The sequence below is a fragment of the Anopheles funestus genome, chromosome 2RL (assembly GCF_943734845.2).
Source record: "Anopheles funestus chromosome 2RL, idAnoFuneDA-416_04, whole genome shotgun sequence".
In the NCBI taxonomy this organism is placed as follows: Eukaryota; Metazoa; Arthropoda; class Insecta; order Diptera; family Culicidae; genus Anopheles; species Anopheles funestus.
The window spans coordinates 31,572,043-31,592,926 of NC_064598.1; the positions used below are offsets into that span (position 1 = coordinate 31,572,043).

The 20,884-nt window shown below is 40.9% G+C and overlaps 1 protein-coding gene across 2 annotated transcripts in view; it reads right to left on the reverse strand.

The window, feature by feature from the left end:
* LOC125764310 (serine proteinase stubble) overlaps nucleotides 1-20,884 on the reverse strand; it is a 99,425-nt gene that overhangs the window by 40,398 nt on the left and 38,143 nt on the right. The window contains exon 2 of one of the 2 annotated variants that reach the window (XM_049428449.1): nucleotides 13,665-13,860. The gene's annotated coding sequence lies outside the window, so the exon portion shown is untranslated. Of the gene's footprint in view, nucleotides 1-13,664; nucleotides 14,305-20,884 lie in introns of those variants that run through there. The other variant, XM_049428450.1, reaches the window with a different exon arrangement.

Genomic DNA, 20,884 nt, shown 5'->3' on the forward strand with positions numbered 1-20,884 from the left:
GTACAATCGCTTCAGTAAACTTACATTACTATTACTAGGTAATACATTAGTATTGCTCCTTGGTCCATTGGTTGGATTATGCTAGTTACATTTGGTAAAAGAAATTTGACCAAAAACTGGTGGAAGAAATTTGGTGTTCAAAACTGATTCCGCTGGGTATGATAAAGCGTTTTTGTTATTAAATTATTATCAAATAACAGTTAAAATTTTGTTTATAACGTAAAATCAAAACATTTGAAATAAACCGTTTGGTCACAAATAATTTTAACCAATCGGACATCAGTACAAATATTCACCACGGATGGACAACTCTCAATTTTGGACGCACGGTTAATCCGGGATAATCGACGTTCTACTGTAATTTCAATTAAGTACTTAATACTTCATACTAATACTTAATGCTTAATACTTTACTGAAGCAGTTGAAAGTATAACTCGGGCAACAATTCAGCACAGCTGTAAATTAAAATTAAACTATAAAATAACAGACTTCTTAATAAAAATTGTTTAAAAAAAGTTTTATTTCACATTGATATAAACTCATATTTTACGCTATACGATATACGATGCTAGTTAAGTTCTTGTTCATTCGTTCATTACTGTTGTATGTGTCCCAACACCATTAGTGTGCCATTATGTACCATTATTCACAAACTGTATGTTATCATCCATTCAGGGTAAGTGTTGCACGCATAGTAGTTCTGTCCCCTAGCATTAGTGGCTATTTGCTTTCGATTTCCACAATTCCATCATTAGATCCACACAGGTTTGCATTAACCTATCGCTTTAAGGCGCAAAAAAGACAGGACACTGTAATGCACGGCCGAACAATTACCCTTTCCCGGGTGATTAAAATGGCAAATAATTCAATCGATCCCCATCACCATTTGACTGGCGAGTGATCGCTGTAAGAAAGCTTTCATAATGCTACTCGACGCACGGACGCCTAGCAGTGATGCACTCTTCCAAGAATTATTGATCAGCGTCAGGGCACGTTCTTGCTAATGGAAAATCACGCTTTCCCGTTAGGTGTGTAATTATTATTACGCACCAGCAATCGGTTTCATTTTCACCGGACCGTGTTTTTTTTTCCTTTTCTTGCCGTGGCTTTGCTGAAACTCCCGTATCGTCCCGATCGATACGCAGTGAAAGTAGTATTACATCAAATTACATTGCACTAAAGCGAAACACCGAAGACTCGAGCATGTAAAATTGAACTCACAGCAGATAAAACATCGGTAAAGAGGTTTCATGCGTAAACTGCGCCTAATTAACGCAGGCAGCGGGCGTAATGTACCGAGGGGAGGGTGGGATACCCCTTCACATCCGTAACGGTTCCGATGTACATATCGCGGTGCATCTAATCGTGTAGCACATCTGTGTGCTCCATTGGCGTGTTTTTCTTCACTTGGAGTTTTCGACACGTTTGTGTTTGCGTGTCGGAAGATGCGTGGTTCCCGGGTGGGTTGGTGCTGCCCACCGTTCATCATCCCCCCATCGGTTACTCTCCGGTAAATGGTCCAACGGTCGTGTGGCGATGTTACAGCAAGATCGGTATCGGCAAGATGATAGCCTGAGACTGGTTGGAACGAACCGGGACGATTAACCCGCAACAGGCGACAGATATTCTACTCGTGACAGCTGAAGCAGCTTTTCCCTTTACCTTCGCTTGTGGAAGTATTTTTTTTTTCACAACAAGTCACACCTTTTCGAATCAATGATTTGCTTCGTTCTCAAAGCCGTTCGCTGAGAACAACCCATCGGGGGTACCTTCAATTGACCATCGATTTTCACCGATTTTCAACACTTTGCTGAACCATTCCTCAACCCGGTAGCCACACTACCACCATCAGACACAGTGGTAACGGTTTCGTGTGGTGATCGTGGTTGTCGTCCAAGATCGGACGCATGTTTTATGCTCATGCTCCTTTCCACTAACGCTTACGCAACCGTCCGAGCCATCGATTGAGCAATAGCTCATCAATCATTGTTCAACGGGCCTATGGTGTGTCGCTTTTACAACGTACAGTCCCGTGCTGTGCATCGACCCCTTCGACCAAACCTCAACCCTCTGCACCGTCTTACCCCTAACGTTTGGGGAGAAGGGAAAATTCCCATTCCCAGCAGCAACAAATGGTTCGATTATGATAATATATCTAATTGATTACCGGCTCATTTGAATATTACGATCACACCGTTGGGTTGGCTAGTGTTGGGGACTAGAGACCGCTAGCTCGCAACGTAAAATGTCCCGGACTGGAGTGGTTGGTTAAGTGGATCAGTTTGTGACAGGCGTGAAACCATGATCACCACCTTCCGGCAAAGCTGGAAACTGCTGCGTACGCACAGCTGGTTGCTGATCCGATCTTCCATCGGGCATCTGTGTGATAACAGATCGAATCACAACGGCTCTTGCAAACCGTCGGAACCACCGACGATGGGAAGAAAGAGATACTTACTTTGAAGAACGCACACAGGGTACTAACTTCCAAAAATTGTACAGTTTTTTTATGGCAGAAATATTACTTAACCCCATTTGTGCTACATATGCCATCCTACAAACTTGCTCAAACCAGTATTTTGTTCCGTTTCAACATGAATGGGCCACCTCCCCGAGTTTAACACATTCTATCCGGCGCAACAGGTTTCGTGATGAGCGCATAAACACACTTTAATTAATTGCGGGAAAATTGACTTCCTTCACTTTTGTGTTCAACTCCGGCAACCAACAAACGGCTTGTCCCAAACGAGATAAGTTTAAATGATGAGTAAGTGTTTCTTGATTGTGCTTTTCAATTCTCATCTGTTTTTTTTTTTTTTGGATTCATGGTATGGCATGTAACCAACAATACCGGGCAGCAGGTTCCGTGAGAAGGCCACCCGCTCTTTTATGCTTACCGACCGATGGGTGGTCCAGCAAAAGGGGTGTGGTTTTTTAGTGGTACTTCATACCACTCTTATGCGCAATCCTATACTGTCCACTGATTATTGTCACTGACAGCATTTTGCTACTGTGTGACGGATGAAACCTGAAAATAGGATGGAAACCAAAAACATCAACAAAAAAAATCCCCTTTTTGGCCATAAGTGAAATCGGACACTTTTCGGGGCGTAAAATAAGGGATGATGAACCGAAAATAAAGCCGTAAAATGGTGTCTTTTAGCAACCACTAAAACCGCAAACACCAAAGCACTCTGTACGATGTATGTATAAGAAAGTACGTTTGCTAGCGATTGGTTAATGTTTTTTTTTTAAATCTTGTCACGGATCGCTTTGGAGGATAATAAGAGTAATGAAAAGTTTAATTATATTATATATAAAAGAAACAATTTTAGATAATTTTTTTCGACAAAACTATTTTTTAAAGTCCAACATTAAGCAAGACAATACTGAATAACAATGTAATATTGATCCATATCGAAACTGAAACCACCCAGAACGATTTCAATCAATCAAGGAACGATTATGTTTTCTACTATTGCCTTTTCGTTCGTACTGCCATTGTTCTTGCTTATCATATTCGAATCGATAATTATGCATTTTGTTTTGTATCATCTGAAAACTAAATTGAAAACAATTCAATTTAAAATTGCCCACGGCTACAGTTGATTGTTCGATTCTTTTCAAGCACACTTTGAACTTTGGTTCCATTATTGCAAGCGGTCAGTTCAGCATCTTACATCGGCCCTTGTTCTGTGCTGTTTAAGGAACCAACTCGAGCAAAGCGATTTATGAAGCAAATTCTGAAACCATGACAATTTCTTCGAACAATTATTTTGACCAGCTTAATACGGTGCATTAACCAGACCGAACGCACCACACTCTTTCGAGCGCTTCACTCTCACGTAATCGTTGTAATTGCAGTGAGGAATCCTGTCTGCGTGCATCATCCAGATTCAGTTCACTCGCATTCAGCGACCGGTACATCCAGTTAGGTTTTTTTTTCTTTTTTGCCAAGGCCCTTTTTTGTTTACCCAATCAGATCGATACTAGAACCCATCACCATAAATCCGTAAAAGTGATGTCGATGTGACAGTGCCTCCATTTCCCTATGACTTCGTACGTTCGTGACAGCCGTAAAATGAAAATTCTAAGAAACGGAAAACTAATGAGAAAAGAAATTCTTCCCTTCGTGGCCATGCCATGGCTGCAAGCTGCAACGGACGCAATGATAGTGCGTTGTTTGTTTTGCTTGCGCGAAGGTTCTGCTATCATTCGTCTTTGTCGTCGTGTTCCGTGTGTCTCATCGGTTCAAGAATTACGACGTACAGTGGAACGCTTGCTTGCTGACTGGTGCAAGCAAAACCAATTGCTTGCGGATAATCCATAAATTTAAATCACACTCTCTCGTTATCAATCAATCTTCGGTCCGTAACGTGGATAACGTTACTTTTCCTATTTCTTACTGGAAGAGAAATGGCTAGGTGAGACTTGAGAACGCGTTAGAAACGCATCCTATTTCCGTTGCATGCTCACAGTGTGTTTCACCGTAGAATTTATAACAGTCCAGCGTGATTAATAGCTTACACTTACCAGCTCGTTATTAATTTAAAACTGTGAACATTACTTCTTGGCATCGTTCGGTTTGCTGGTCAGAAATGGTGCTTAATTACAATTGGGTTGCCTCCGAACAAAACGATCTCCGAGCCATATTACGCTGGAGGCATTAGTACAAAATTGACTTTTTTACCATTTATCAAAGCTACAAAACGAGACAAGGCGGGAATGAGTACCAGCAGTTAGTTTAGCCAATTTAATTGTAACGAAACCGTACTAAAAATAAATGACACCAAATAAAGCGATAAATCTTCTCACCTCCAGCAAACGATGGTGAGAGTCTTTGCTACCTTTTCTATTTGCTGCTGCGCCATTAACATCAACTTAGTTGCTACACATACTCCTGGGGGGAAAAAAATACTTGCTTGTGGCTCGGGTTTGGGGTGGTTAAAGTTTACTTGTGCTGAGATTTGTTCTAACCAGATAAGAAGCCCTTCAGAAATGGTTCCAAGTGGGCGTTTTTTGTTAGTCGTTTAAACCTCCAACACCCTGTTGCATTAACATACCGTGTAATAATTTAAAATCAGTATGATAATGCTAAGCGCAATTTAAATTAACTCTAAGCAAGAGATCGTAGAAAAAACGGTTGTTCTAAAATGAAAGATTCAACAGGGAAATGTATGAACCGAAAGCAATTAGCATCAACAGCAAATCTGCAACATATGGACGATGTCTGCGATGTTTGTTCAACACAACGAGGTCAGATGCGGTGGTAATACTACATGACGAGACCCACGTCCGAGATGTATGGCTTACTTTACCCGATGGTCCACATTCGAGATTAAAAGTATTGTGGCTTTGTTAATTGCTCCGCTGAACCATGCGCAAGGGATGAAATGAATCATTCAAGCGCACGGTATGACAGACAGGCAAGAAGTCACTCCACACGGGTGGAATGAAATAACATGGAATGTCTTTTCGACTTGAGTGGAACAACTTTGCCCATGGCCGTTACCGGATCATGCTTTCTCACGCCCTGCGGACAGTGGTATGGCTTCAAACGCACGGCGTAAAGATAAGGGGGACACAATGTTGCAAATATGGGGCTCCATCAAAGAGCTTCAATCGCACAAATTACCACTCCATCCAGTCGAGGGCGACTTGTAATTCGATAGCATAACGTAAGAACTGAAACACTCTTTCACACACAGAGATACATATTCATATTCAAGTACGAAGAAAGATGTGTGGTTTTTGGGCCAACCTCCGTCTTGCGTGTGTATTCTTCGGAAAATTCATTTTGCACCAGCACATTACTGCTATGCTTTGCTCAATAAGTAATCATTAATCAGGATAGCTTTTGCAAGCTTTTTGGGCTTGGGTTTCTCATACGTCTGACATTGTTCCGCATGCCAAACGGGGTTCTATTTGCCTCGGGCAGCTCGGAGTAGCTCCGGGAGACCGGTCATAGACAGGGTTGTAATTAATGTTTAGCGACCGATACCGGTGCTTCTTGACGAACGGCTCGCTGCTACTGCATTGATTATATACGAAGCGACCGACCGAGTAAATTAGTGCGATCGCCGCTTCGATGTGAAGTGGTCCAGCGGTGGCGCCGCTCAGTATACAGAACAAGAATTAGCAACATTGTTGCAAGAAATATATATTGTGTATGTATGGTTGTAGTGATGATCAGTATCAGTATTGCGAATTATTTATTTCTTTTAAGTGAAAATTTAAGATAATTTCTATTTTTTTTATTTAAACATTCAAAATAAAATTTAAGTTCGTTGTTTCATCGAGCGTTGAAGTCTTTCTTTCAAGTTCTCTTGGAGACGCATTAAATTCCATGTAATTTATTCTATTTATAGAACTGCGATCAGAAACCGTTTATACTCTATACTTAAAAGGTTTTTCTTTCGTCTAATATTTGTAACAGATACTGAAAATTAGCCGAACTATTGAATCTATTGCTGACCGTACTCCTTTCAAAGTGGGAAAGCATTATTTGCTGTTTAGCACATTCAGCTTGATTTTTTCTTTTACTTTTACTTGTCCAGGTTTCAGTCACGATCTTTCCTGCATGAAACGAAGTGGAGCGTATGCTAACCAGAACACTTCTTGCGCGATAGTTTAACATTAAAGGTGTTAATTAGAGGCTAAGCTGTGTACCTTCGACGAGAACGGGAAAAGGTTCGTACAAGAATTTGTGCGATGTGTTCTCCTCACCAACTTCTCAGTAGCATTAGCACATGTCCAATGTGCTGTGATGGTATAAAGGAGAGTTCTAACCAACACAACCTTGACCTTCGCCACCACCACCGCTTCTGCTGCACGGTGTGTACAAAGGCGAGCGGTGAAAATTGATTGATAGCCTTGGGTTTTGTAAGATGTTCCCTTTCGCTCGAAAAGAAAGCAATCAAGAAATGTTTTCTTTTTTCTTTATCGTCAACCGATCTGCCGTACGAAAGTATTACTGTACGTACATTTATCTTCCGTTTGCCAACGTTTTTTTTTCTAGTGGCTGAAAGAGAAATTGAGCAATGAAGATGAATGAATTTTGAAATAATACCCCATGTTTAGTTTGGAATGATACAACTGGTGGTGGGAAACAGTTTTGAAACCTTCAGGTAGCAGCAAGTGCTCCAGGGTGAAGTGTTTAATTGGACGTTTGAACGTTTAGCTGATTCGTGAAGTTTGCAGTCAGTTAGTCGATCGAGAGATAGACGGAAGCAAAATTACGATGAAATTGTTAGAAAAAGGCAAATTCGCGTACGATATTTTGTGTGTTTTATAATGTTTAATAAAAAGTATCTTAAGAAAATATTATTATAGTATGTGTTATGAATAAACCACAAAAAATAGCTTAGATTTTGTGCAGTTTTGGAAAGGTCTAATAGAAAAAAAATTGGTATTTTTATACACAAAAATGATTGATATTAATTTCGGATTAAAAATTAAAAGTAAGCCAATCCAACTAACAAACTTTATAAAATTATGATCAGCTGAGCAAACATTTCCAACGCGCCCAAAATACATCGTTCATCACTGCTTCTATTAGCCGTTGCACAATTGCATTTAATGCTTCCAAAAGGTATGATATCTCAATTATTTCTTACGGCACACAAGTGCGGCAAACAAACCGATCATACGAACGGTACCTGTGCACTGCGTAGAAACTTCTTTTTGCTTCACTTTGATCGCGAAAACTTCTACCCAGCCCAGCTCCGTTACAAGGTGGCGTGTTGCCAATGTGTTTGGTGCAAGATTAACGCATCACTCCATGGCAAGCTAGCTACCAGCAGCGTGTGGAATGGAGCGTAATTCTACAGCATCCCCTTTTTATCCTTCATTTATCAAACCAGCGTGCCAAGGGTGGACGATAGCAATCGTTAGCCGAGAGGGATCGACGCTCAAAAGATGTGCTTCCGTTTCACGCGCATGCCAGGCTGGTGGGCTTAGACAAAACGATTAATAATAATTATTCGTAATTTATTACGACTACCATTATCCGATGCCATTTGGTTACACTAGATCGTTTTGTGTTACATTTTGTTTAGCGTGGAACTGGAAGATTCTTCCGTAACCTTCCTCAATTTTTCATCGTTATATCTAGCGTTATCTTCATGTAAATTTAACGAAATATTTATTTGGTGTAAAGCTTTGTATTATTTATTCATTTAATTTCCTATTTAATAAATTCCATCTTTAAAACCCTCCATTAATAACAACCTACACAGAAAGGCTAAACACCACATGTAGTGTTAGATGATATTTTTCAATTTCAGTAGTTTTCATATTTCGCTAAAAACCACTCTCGTTATGCACTAGAGCAATTCCAAGACAAATGCACCCCGCCAGCAAAGTATGGAATAAAATTGAATTAATAAATGCACTCCCCTATCACAGACACATGGTGCTGCCCATTACGAAGACGATTTACAATGCTCGGCTAACACATGGCTACCAATGTTCGAGCGCTCTGGGGGCAAACTGTTTGCCAATTGGCTAACCAATCGACTGCCAAGCCCACTCAATAGTCGACCGCGGACCAGTTCAAACGACACCGTGCAGCGGCTTCTGGTGGCTTTCGTATTCGCAAAAGGGAATCTAACGAACGGGCCAATAAATAAATACACTCAATGATGACACTTGACCAGTTTCGCGAAGGCTAATCATGCTCCAATGGACGCGGGTGGGTCAATGCAACCCTGCACCGGAATGCAGCCCGAGCGATTATGCATCGAAAATGGGTAGACGACATGTGAATAAAAGGTAGCGGCCGGCAAACGGTTTAAAACGATGCGTTCGATCCGAGCCACCAGTGAGCGAGTTTCGTTCGATCGATTGAACGTGCAGGCATCTGGTAAAGTGAAAACATAATTGTACTTGTTTGTGAAAAAATAAACTGTTAAAGCGCAAGTGTTTTTTTGCTTTCGGTAAGATCGGTTTCTGCTGGTTCGTAGCGTTGCGAATGTTGTGGAAAAATCTTGTCCCAAACAATTTTTTTCTCCAATAGTGCGGCAAGGAAAGGCGGACGCATTACTTACACCACACGACAGTACGTGGGAATGTTGTGAAAAAGAAACAAAGTCAATACCGGCGCAATACCGACCATGCCTCTTGTGACAAAAAACAAAAAAAAATAAATCCACACGATTTTCCATTTAACCCTCTAGCTTTACAAGCATTTTTATTTTTGTTTAAAATTTATAAAAATTAAATTGTTTAAACCCAATAATTGATGTGCTGCAAAAGTATCAATAAAAATGACTACTTTGGTAGTTTTAGTGTTAACATTATTCGTAGAATATGTTGATTCTCTTTCCCAAAAAACATTGTCTTTACCTTTCTGCCTGCATTCAACTATTTATGCAGGAAACAGCAAAAAAAAAAGATGGCACCTGATCTTCATCAAAACATCGATCATTGAGCACCTGTCTTTGACAGTCGTTCGCGTATAATCATTTCCACGAAGCGCAAAAAAATACAAGAACATTTCCTTTCCCAACCATGACATTGCCGTGTGCTGTTGAACGGCTGTTTGCCACTTAAAGCCTCATCACCAGTCGCACCACAATTCGCATTCGATCGATCATGACCTGCATGATAATTTATTTGTTAAGTAAAATGATCGTAGTATAAAGATCGCTAAAGCGGGAAAACTCTTGCACCACCGTTCATCAAAATGGTAAAAAAGGGAACGGCAACAAAAAAAAAATAGTACGGCTCTCATATCACCGATAAGGATTGATTTGTAATTTTATCGATCGTCTTGCACCGTTCGCTCCCGGCGCAAATGCACGGTGCATCACCTCAACTGGAATGCAACCGATGAGAATGTGGTTTTCTTCCAATGTGCACATCCCAACCACGCGAGCTCGGGTTACACGCGATCAGTCCGCGATGTCGAAAAGATAATGTCATCGTCGATTGACACGTGTTCTACTATCTGCACCTTTTTTTTCTTTTGCTTTTGTTCTGCTGATTTTATCCAGTTGTTTGCTGTCTTCTATCAGCGCGAACCAATTATCATATTCTTTTCCATTTGCTGTTGGTACGATTTTGATTTCCCGCACCAACGTTTGCCAGTTACGATGCGTTACCACTAACATTTGTTTAATGCGGCAAGCAACATGTGTTTACCGTTACCGTGTTGCAGAGAATACAGTGAATGAATTAGTTTTTTCCCCCTTCCGTCTCTGTTTATTTCTCGTTTTGTTTGTAATTGAAGAATGCGTAAAGAATGGAAAACAAACAATAAACATTCGTCCGTGTCTTAGTATTTCATTCAAATCTTTCAGAAAAATGCAATCATAAAATAATGACGAAAAAATATCGATTTTTTACATTTTGTACATTTATTTAAAAAAATAAAACTCCAAGTATACTAATGAATTTTTCAAACTCAAAGCATTTGGTTCCAATTAACAAACACTTCTCAATGAGAGCATACTGTAACTTACTAACGTTTGCAGGCAAATTGAAAAAAAAAAAGAAAAGCTTTAAAACATTTCACACTCATCTGTGTTCTCCCAATGTTTCCTTGCCCTTTAACCACATGCAGTCACAGAAACGCTCCAGTTCGTTACACCGGATAGGACGTCGCTTCTGAACTGTCCCTTTTTTCCCTTTGTATCACCTCCATCACCATAAACGATTTGCTTTCACCTTCACCGCTGTTTTGCTAATAGATGACAATTCACCCGAATCCACTAAATAACATGCTTGGCGCAAACTGATGCTTTTAACACTTTCATTGTTGCCGTTATGTTGCGTTATGAGTTTGTTCTTTTCCTCTTTAGTCGTGCCCCTCGAAAATATTGCGCTCATTGTATCGTTCTCATTGTAACGTCATATGCCGGTTGGTTCCCTGTGAAGCTTTCTCTTATGCTGGCGTGGTTCAAATTTGCTCTGCAAAGGTTTACCATTTTTCACTTTGTTCCTGTTTCCGAAAAGGATGGTCCCCTGGTTTGATGTTGAAGTCACACTGCACTTAGCAGTAATGTGCTCACCAAAAAGGTTGGGCCCGAACAACACAACACGATCGTCACCGGCATGGAACAATATTTAGATTCACTTTCGTTCACGTCGAACAGAACCAAACCCCCCATTTTGCCGAGCCTTTTAGTGTTGCCCAATTACACTACACTGGTGAACTAGCGTCTCGGAAACCCATTCCCAGGTCGGTTTACAAACTTTACTTGACGTCCACCGAAATGGGCCATAATTGAAAATTAAAATATTGTGAACCATTTGCTGGTTGGACCTTTTTGGGCTTACGAATATCATCATAACCATTGAACATCATCGACATGGTGCCGACATTATGATCATCTAGCGTAAGACCCTATCATCACGGACCTGTGGAGAAAATGCCAACAACTTAGTGTGAGTAGAGTTTCATCAATCGCTCAACAGCCTGTAGATCGAAACAATAGACTGTAGCTTACAACGAAATTGTTCCTTTCACATTACATTTGCCCTAGGTTTCATGACTTTTGACATTACATTATCATATTCTTTCGAACAACTTAAATATAACAAAGTAATTGTGTAATTGAATTAATAATTTGAAAAAGTGTTCCCGAAATATTGAAAGCATTTTGTTCCGAAAAACAAATTTCTCTTTACAAAAGATACAATATTCCAACACACAACATATCCGAACACAAAAAGGAGAAAATCTTCACATAAAGAGGCAAACAAGCGCCCAAAAACCCCAAATATCATAACCGATCTATCGGAACGTCTCTATTAATTGATTATTTCACTAACCATAACGACACCAGCTGGGAGAAAACAATTCCATAACGATAGCAATTTTTGATAAACCTCATCGGCAACCCACTTCCTCTACATCCCAACGCCTAAATGTGGTCCAGTTTTTCGGGCACGGTCTGTTAATCTTTTCCCCTCCCGCGCATTTGGGCAAACCTTTTTCTTTCTCCCCAAAAGCGTCCCGCACGAAACTCCTCCTGCACACAATCTTGCACACGAATTTTCGCATCTGTCCCACTTGAGCTTTCTTTCTCCATTCCCGCAAAAAAAAAAACGCATAATTTCAATTCCCGAACCTAATTGAATATCACATTCCTGTTTGCCGTTTGCCGCAGAAACAAAACAATTCCCTCCGCAAACAATCTCCAATCACCCTAATCAGCGATCGCTCCAAACCACCCCGAAACCGATCGTCACGTGTGATGTAGTGTTTTTTTCTGCTGTCTTTCTCTCTTTCTCTCCTTCTCTAGTTCCTTCGTTTCTCCTGTGAGACCATGATTATTTTTTTTATTTCGGGCGAGATCTTGCATGCACCATTGGCAAACGATCGGCTGCGAATGAACTGCCTGTTGGGGGCATCATTCCGGAACGTCATATTCGCGCGTCACCGCCGGAAACAAGCTGGTTGATTGTCAGCACTCTGCGCCAAAAATGAAACCACCGGGCCAAACGAGAAATTGGCAGCCTTGGACCATGTTTGGTTCGGCATCACTGTTGTTTGGCTTTCGTTGACCTCCAAAATATTGCCGATTCTGCATGGCATTTCCACGTTTCGAAGGGTTTGTTTTTTTGTGTCGTGATTGTGTGGGTATGCTTTTTCTTTTTTTTTTTTTGGTTCATAAATTGATCGTGCATCAGATTGCGTTCGTTACAAGGTCTAATTTGAAATGTAGTGCGAGTTATACTCACAACAGAAAAAAAAATACTGGTCATAAGCTGCAATAAATCTTCTCAGTGGTCAGCAGTAATTTTGGTTCCCTTTTTGCTTGCAGCTTTACAAACCTTTAGGAATATCTTAGCATATGGCAGATTATGTAGAAGCATTTTGCGTATCACTTCCGATCAGCTTGAAATTGAAGATGGGATATAGAGGACGACCGTTTCGTCTCTTCGTTTGACGTGCGGTGCGTTCGGCTGTGACCACTCTAATCCCTGTCAGTCGATGAAATCAAACGTTCCAATCCGACACATCCACTTCGCCAGCAGGCGGGAAAGTTGAACCAATTTATTTCGGGGTGGTGGTCACGCGTTCGCAACTGCTCTGATCGAAGGGTGCAAAACAGACGTTTCTACTTGCCGCCCGGACACACATTGGCCACCGGACTAGGGACGCGCAGCCGATTGGCCGCAAGCCGGTTCAACTCACGCCCGAAATGACGGACGAACCATTGACGTGCTGGATGGATTTTGTGCGAATTTCGAGCCTCCGGGCGGCAACGGGCGTTTGGGTTGTCGATCAAGTTTGGCCCTGGTCGCCCAAAAAATTTCGCCCGATTTCTCTTTCAACGCGGGCACGACGATGATTGTGGATTAAGTTTCTATCCCTTCTATGGTTCCGTGCAATCTCGTACTGAGGGAATCGTCAAAAACTCGTCTTTCATCAAACACTTGAAACTGAGAAAAAAGCTTAATATCTAACCTGCACTTCACTCAGAAATCTTATGAGACAAAAACTTCGTTTTGATCTTTCAAACACTTTTAAATATGTTAAGGAGCATACAATAAATATTCGAAAGAGAATAAATATGTCATCAACATTTCTTATGGCACGTGCCGGAGATGTATAAAAGTATTTATACAATTGTTTCCCAACGTGTGTACCACAACACACAGAAAGAAATCATATGGAAAACAAACAATTCTTGTTGTAAAGCCAGAACCTTACCTGAACGCTGGGAAGTCTACGAGCCCATCAGAATATCCACTTGCCTTCTTCGTCGTCAACCCTTCGGTCCGTACCAGTATTCCGCTTGCTTTCTGTTATTATTTGCTATTAACACTGCACACTCTGAAATAAATGCCGCAACCTCGCCTTCACCTCCTTGTCAGTGGGTTGAACCTGAACGCAGTTGGTTAAACGTCTGCAAGAAGAACAAGCACAAAAGCGGTTCAAACACGTGAGAACATTTGAAGTTACGGAGTTTGTTTTCTGACATTCCTACAGCAGCAGGATCCGAAAAAGGGGAAACCCTGGGGGAAGCATATCGAGCCGGGAAAAGAAGCCTGGTAAGCGAAGATACTACGTGGAAACGTTGAACAGGTGAGTTTTATGGTGAGACGTAACTTTGCATACAGTTCGAAGCGTGCACGATCGAAGCGAAAGTTGATGTCAGATGAAATGTTCATATGCAAGCGCTTTGGGCACGCGAGTAGATCAAGCGTGTCTAACGCCGAAATCGTGCCAAGCTTTCAAAGGTGGAGTCGTAGCTTCGGGGACTACAATCTATTCCTATGGATTGTTGATAATCAGCGATAAACGAAACAAACTTTATGATCGCTAGAAGTCGTATGAACACTTGTGTAGATGTTTTGGCAAAATTTATTTGTTGAAATAAGTTACCAAGTAATTGAATTATACAGTTAAACATAAAATTTTATGTACGTAATATCGAACAAAAAAAATTGTTTTGTATTTCATCTATACCATTTGATATACCTTTTGATATATGTACAATTGGGAACTATTAAATTTATTGTGCTTATTCAATTATGTATTGCTCTTATAGAACTTCGTTTTCTATCTGTTGAATGCGATGTATAGTTTGCTTTCAAAATTTTGCCAGCAGCTGGAACGTCTTGTCGTTCTGCTTTTCTTTATACCAAGGTAGAAATATAAGAAAATATAATACAAATAAATCACATTACATGCAACTGTACTTGCAAAAAAAAACTAATAAAAACAAAATACTCCCAAGCATATACACACCCGGCATCAACTATTTACCCACCATATTCTTCCGATGTGCACTGCTCTAGGGCAAAGGAGTGCAAATAAATGGAATTGATGCCAGCAAACGTGTGTGCAACGGATATGTGAGCGCTATAAGCTAACACAAACATCAATAGAAAACGCCAGCATGTAACATACCGTCCATTGCACGAGCGTCAGCTACACATTCCTGTGGTTATTCCCTTGGGCTAATTAGAGTCGATAATTTATCCTATGCTCCATAAGGGAAACTACCATCATTCGTGTGCTACCGGAATGGGTGAAACAGTGAGAATTGATCATTCGTTACAGAAGAATTATGTTTCAATTTTTCCATTCAGGGAAATTGTTTACATTTTGTTTCTGTACTGCTCTACTGCTTCAAATTTGGTTTTACTCTCGTTAATGATTTTATTTATAATTTATTTAGCTAGATGCAAAATATATTAATTTTTATGTAAAAAAAACTTAATTAATTGACAATCTTCATCAAAACGGCGCGTTATTGTGGTTTAAGCAATGTTTTCAATTATTCCCCAAGGAAAGACTTAAAGCGACGAACCCTTTTAAAAAATCATTTCTTTGAGATGACTTCACCGTCAACTCGTTTAACCGTTACGCACTAATAGAAGATACAAAAAATAGCAGCCACCATCCGGGACCACTGACGATGCACGCCTAAAAACGTTTAAATTACAATTTCTCTTTCTCGAACCAAACAAAAAAAAACAGTCTTTATTAGTAGCAGCTACACCCAGCAAGATACACCAGTTGGGCATGTTCTTCTGCATCGAAGGTTCATTTGCACCGCAGATATGCAGCATCATGGAGGCATAATTTCGGCGCAGCACTCAGCCCACCGTGAGCAGAAATTTGATTGATCGATCGATGCAAGTCTCAAGATAGTAGTCGAACCTTCCTCCCCATTCCGTATGTTGGGGAGTCGGATTGATTTGATGGACTCCCTGGTATATTGCGGAAGGGCCAGAACAAACGGCCGACACCTTCCGTTTCGGCTCTACGCCCATTACCCGGGGGTGGTTTATGGTGAGATCAAGCGTATGTTTCACCGTAAGCGAAAACACTCTCTTAATCGTTGATCGATCGGCTACACGTAGTAAATGAAATCAGTGAGGGAGAAAGAAAAAATCCTTCTCAACATTTTGCTTTGATCTTCCGTACCGTACGGCCGACCGTTTCCATTTCCATCGACACTCGCCACCATGTTCTTAGCCGTGCGAGGGTGTAACTGTTACACAACCGCCAAAAATGTGGCTTTTCTTTCTACGTCGACCTCATTTTGTTTTGACGCACCAACAAAACTGGGAACTGGGAATAGCACTGTAACTGAGCACCATATAGAACTGCAAAACCCATCCATCTATTGAAAATTTCCTCCATTTATTCTCCATCAAGCATCAGGTTCCATTAGTCGACTATTCGACGTGGTGCGCAGATGGTAGGAATGGGTTCTTAACGTGAAAATTGCAGTCATCGCCCAATTTCTTTTCCGCGAATCTGCCATTGTTTAGATTTGGGTTAATCGATACCGATGGAAATAAAGGATTTGGGTTTTTTCTTAAAATCTTTTCACTTGAATTGGTTCAAATGGGTTTGCTTCAACTAATGCTGAAAGCATGCTGGTTTAGAAAATTAAACTTTTAAATTCTTGGCTCGATGAATGCAGCCATCTATTAGAACATTATTCTAGCGATTATTTCGCTCTTAAGTTTTTCAATATTCTCAATCATTCAACTCTCACAAAATAGAATTTTTATGCCGGTTCCAACGAACATTTCAACCTGGTTTCGCACACCAATCCCAGTAGCGCTATATGAGATTCGTTCTCTGACATGGAAGTTTCCCTTTCCGCTGACACTGATTAGCCTAATGCGTGGTTCGACGAGGGTCAAAAGTGACAACTGATCATACTAAATTACCGGCGATTCAACCGACAACAATAGATCTACCTCCATGGGCTCCACCGCTTTGCCTGCATTGTGCATCACCCGACCCGATGTGAAAGAAGGTCACGTCCAACAACTCGATCCGTCTCCGACCGAAAGCCTACCCGAAGTCTAACAAGATATACGTTTGGCAGGATCAACCCTTTTATGGTAACGCAGGCTCCCGATCTAGCACCGCAACAAGTCAACCCAGAAGCTCAATCAAACGGTGTTACGTGCCTGGACGGACTGCAAAATATTTCGACCCGTCCATAGGTTCGCTGACAAACCTGCGGTAGCGAATGCAGTGCATTATTCAAATGATTTGCTCCACCAAAGGGAAAGCGCCAGTGAATGATACGTACGCCATAACACGCCACAACAACGAGCGCATCATAATGCACCGTGACTGTCACGTATTCATCATCAAGATACGGGCCCCTGGGGTGAGGAGAGGGTGGAAGCAGGGAGGACTTTTACTCCCGCCTTGCAACACTTCCAAGCCAGCCAAGATGTCTCGCGCGTACACACACACGCCACACAAAGCAAAGTAGGAAGAATGTGAAGTGGCAGCTCAATGGAGATCTTTACCGACCGGTGGAGGGTACAGAAAATCTTCAAACCTTTATGTGTCTTATCATTTGCCTTCCGTACAAAACAGACACCTTGTAGCGATGGGAAACAGTGCTAGACGTAGCCCTTTTGCGTACGTGATGAACGTAGATCAAAAATGTGTCATCCCTTACCACTCCTGCGAATAGTGCCGACTCTAGGTGAACATTAACTTTGGGAGCTTTTTTTTTGTTGTCAACATATGACGGAAGAGAAAGATGCACAATGCTCGGTGTGGTTCAGTTTCACTTTTACTCGCACACCGCCCCTTACTCATCTTTCAACGCCGATAACGGTGGGCCCACCATTACCAGAGAAGGGGAAACAGTGTTGGTGCAGATGCAGGAAAACTTTTCAATCGAAAGTGAGCACAACCGAGGCGACAGTGAAGGAGTGCTATAATGAGCAGGTTGCAACGTTGCATTCCCGTACGAAAGTGCAACTGCTAGAAATAGTGAACGGGCATGTTAAACAATGTGAAATCAATCACGGCATACACGGGGGGAAATATTCGAATATTTGGAAAATATTTTATCCATTTCATTAAAACATTCTTAATTTCCTCTTTACCAAAAAAAAAACGATCATTCCTCCCAATTATAAGGCCGGCATAAAAATTTCAAGCAACCTTGTCCTTAGCACTACTAACCCATCTGCGCGGAAAATAGGTATGGAAATTGTGTACGTCCAACGATCCACTCAATTGACCCACAGGTCAGCTAATAGATTCACCGGTGGAACTACCGTGGAAAAGCCCTCCCGAGCCCCTCATAACTGCGACGGCACAAAACATAATCGTCCAAAGCATTACCATCCGTTTAGCATACATTTTACTGGTTCCATAAATATTTCATTGCACTCCATTGAAATCGCTTTCGCGGTCATTTCGTATGCCAAAAAGGGGGACAATATTTTTGCATCACCTTAACCACCTCTAAGCGTTGTGGTCAGCTGTACAGTTAAGGCTGTCCTCCCATGCCTTACACTACATTGCAATAGAATATTTTTCCCTTTCGACACGTAGACTCCCCGGGGAAGGTTGGTGGGAAAACGGTTCAGGGTTCAGGATATATGCCTTTTGCTACAGCTACTTAACCAAAAACCTACTTTTGTCCTCGTACGATCGATTCGGACGACGAAAGTGCCCTTCCGAGAGTGGCTTGATTTACGAGGCAAGGTACAAACTCCCACTGTCTTCAGCTTTGCTGCAAAACTCACCGGATGGGTTTGTTCCACTTCCGAAAATATTTTCCCCACCCGGGTCGACTATCGAACCACGGTTACCGGGCTGGGTTGCATATGGTGAACGATCTATGCAGCAAACCGATCGCAATCGATACAACAATCTGGCACGATCGCTGTCCGGAATAATGGTGACGGAGACTAATGCGCCGGTACCTATCTGATTCTGGTGGCTGTTTCGATTTGGTCAGCGTGCAACTTTTCTTTTTCGAGAGCACAGCTCTTCGGTGCATAGTCGCTACTGCTCTCTCTCTCTTTTACCGTGCTTTTTTTCGTTTGATGATTCTTTTATGTAAATGCGTACGCGATAGAAAACGATCGCATAGAACGATCGCTGCCTTTTTCTGCCAGGGCATGAGCAGAAAACGTTCGCTTTCGTTGTGCGACAGGGAATGTAGTCGGACGGGGTGGAAAGATTTATTTACTCAAACGCAACACTGCATTACATGTCACATGGTCCACCAGAAGAGCTATTGAGCATAAAACTAGCCATTGGCATAAAGCATTACAATTCAATTAACTACGTAGGCAATCAATACATTGTAGTTATTTTGTGTATAAATAACTCCTCATTTCATGCCCGTATGAAGTTGCGTAAATGTTTCGAATATTTATTTTATTTTATTACTTATTGAAAAAGAATTGTAAAATGTAATATTTTATAAAGAGATTTATTTTTAACAATTTTAAAATAAACCCATATATTGCTTGAACGTATGATACATCGATCATAAAAGATATTTAGACAAACATTTTCCGATTGAGGGGAAAAGGTACACGAAACGCCAATAATCGTGTATTCTGCTCTATTAGAAGGTAGTAAAAGTTTTACAGCTCCCAATCTTGAGCGGAATGTTCGAACTAGAAAGCGTGAAATTGATAATTTCTCTTTCCTGTTGAACCTTCTGGAACGGTTCTCAAGCCAACAAGGTTGGAGATTTAATAACCCCCAGCAACATTAATATTGTTTTCATTAGTCCTTCTGCATTTTTTTCCAAACAAAAGCAATCATTTTATGGAATGAATGTATGTTACTTGGTGCGAGAGAATTGACAGTTTGAAGCTTCAATGTTAAGATATTTTGAAAGTGTTTAATACTTATATTCAAAAATCAAATCTTTTGGAAAGGTATACTAAAACTTTATCGCAGATGCTTATAAAAATATTTCTTCTTCTAAACATTATTTTTCTGCATTAACTCGTTTTCGTTTTCAGAGCATCAGCAAAAGAATACCCTAAAAAACAATAAACCTTTTAGATGCGCAAGAGAAAAAAGTTACAACTGTATCGAACTACGAGTTAAACTTTAAGACGTACCTTTCCCCTCACTCGCTGGTTTAGATTTGTTTTTCTCACGTACGCTAAAGCCACCTGAAAGGAGAACGATAAAGATAAACGAAGGGCACCCCACTAAGTGCACTCCCGGCTGGAAGCTTTCTGGTGATGCCGAATGCAAACCGCAACGACAACAAAAAAACCAAATCTTTAAAACGAGGTCTATTCTCGGTTGGTATTGTTTCTTGGCTCAAGGGGATGTTCCACCCCCCGTTTTCTCATGCCACTTCAACTTCACGATTTGACATGATCACATCGTGATGATACGCGGGAGCGTTTAACTGCGCCGCAGGGTGGTTTGTTTGCGCTTTGAGCGAAGTTCAATTTATATTCGATAATAGATGATGCATTTCCATGCGAGACCGATTAATTTCAAAGTCTCGGTCAAAGCGGCAGCGCCGAATTTCATGCCCAGTAGCAGTGCTGCTGGCGGTAGCATGTTTCTTTCGTGACAGTAAACGATAAATTAGAACTGTGCCTGCCCTTGCAGGTGTACCTTTGCATAGCTTTGGATTCATGCAGCCGGGGCTGGACACGAATACAATGGCAAAGCGCCACATGCGGCGCAACCAGTCACGGTGTCACGAAACGGGCGTGAATCAGCAGTGATAGTTGGGTGTTAAAACAAATAAATCAATTTCCACTAACTGATGTCGATTGCTATACAGATGCACAAATGTAGGGTGCATGCAAGGCTACCAAAAATAAACTGGTGTAATCTATTATTAATACTTTATTTTTTGATTATAATCGTAATTTTTTTAAATAAAACAATACTTAATTCTTTATTTCCTCTTTTTATATGCTATTTTTCTGTCCGAACGCAATTAATTCAATAATAGTTCTCCTATATTTCTACATTAATATTTGTTTCAGAGCGTCTTTGTCGTAATTCGAGTCTATTTCGTCGTGATAGATACTTTGGACGTAATCCTAAATATCGATAGTAAAGTAATTTTTTGTTCCTGCATATAAATCTAAGTTCTGGCTTTACGAGGTTGTTAAAAAATTGCATTTTGATTTGAAGATCTCCTATTTTTT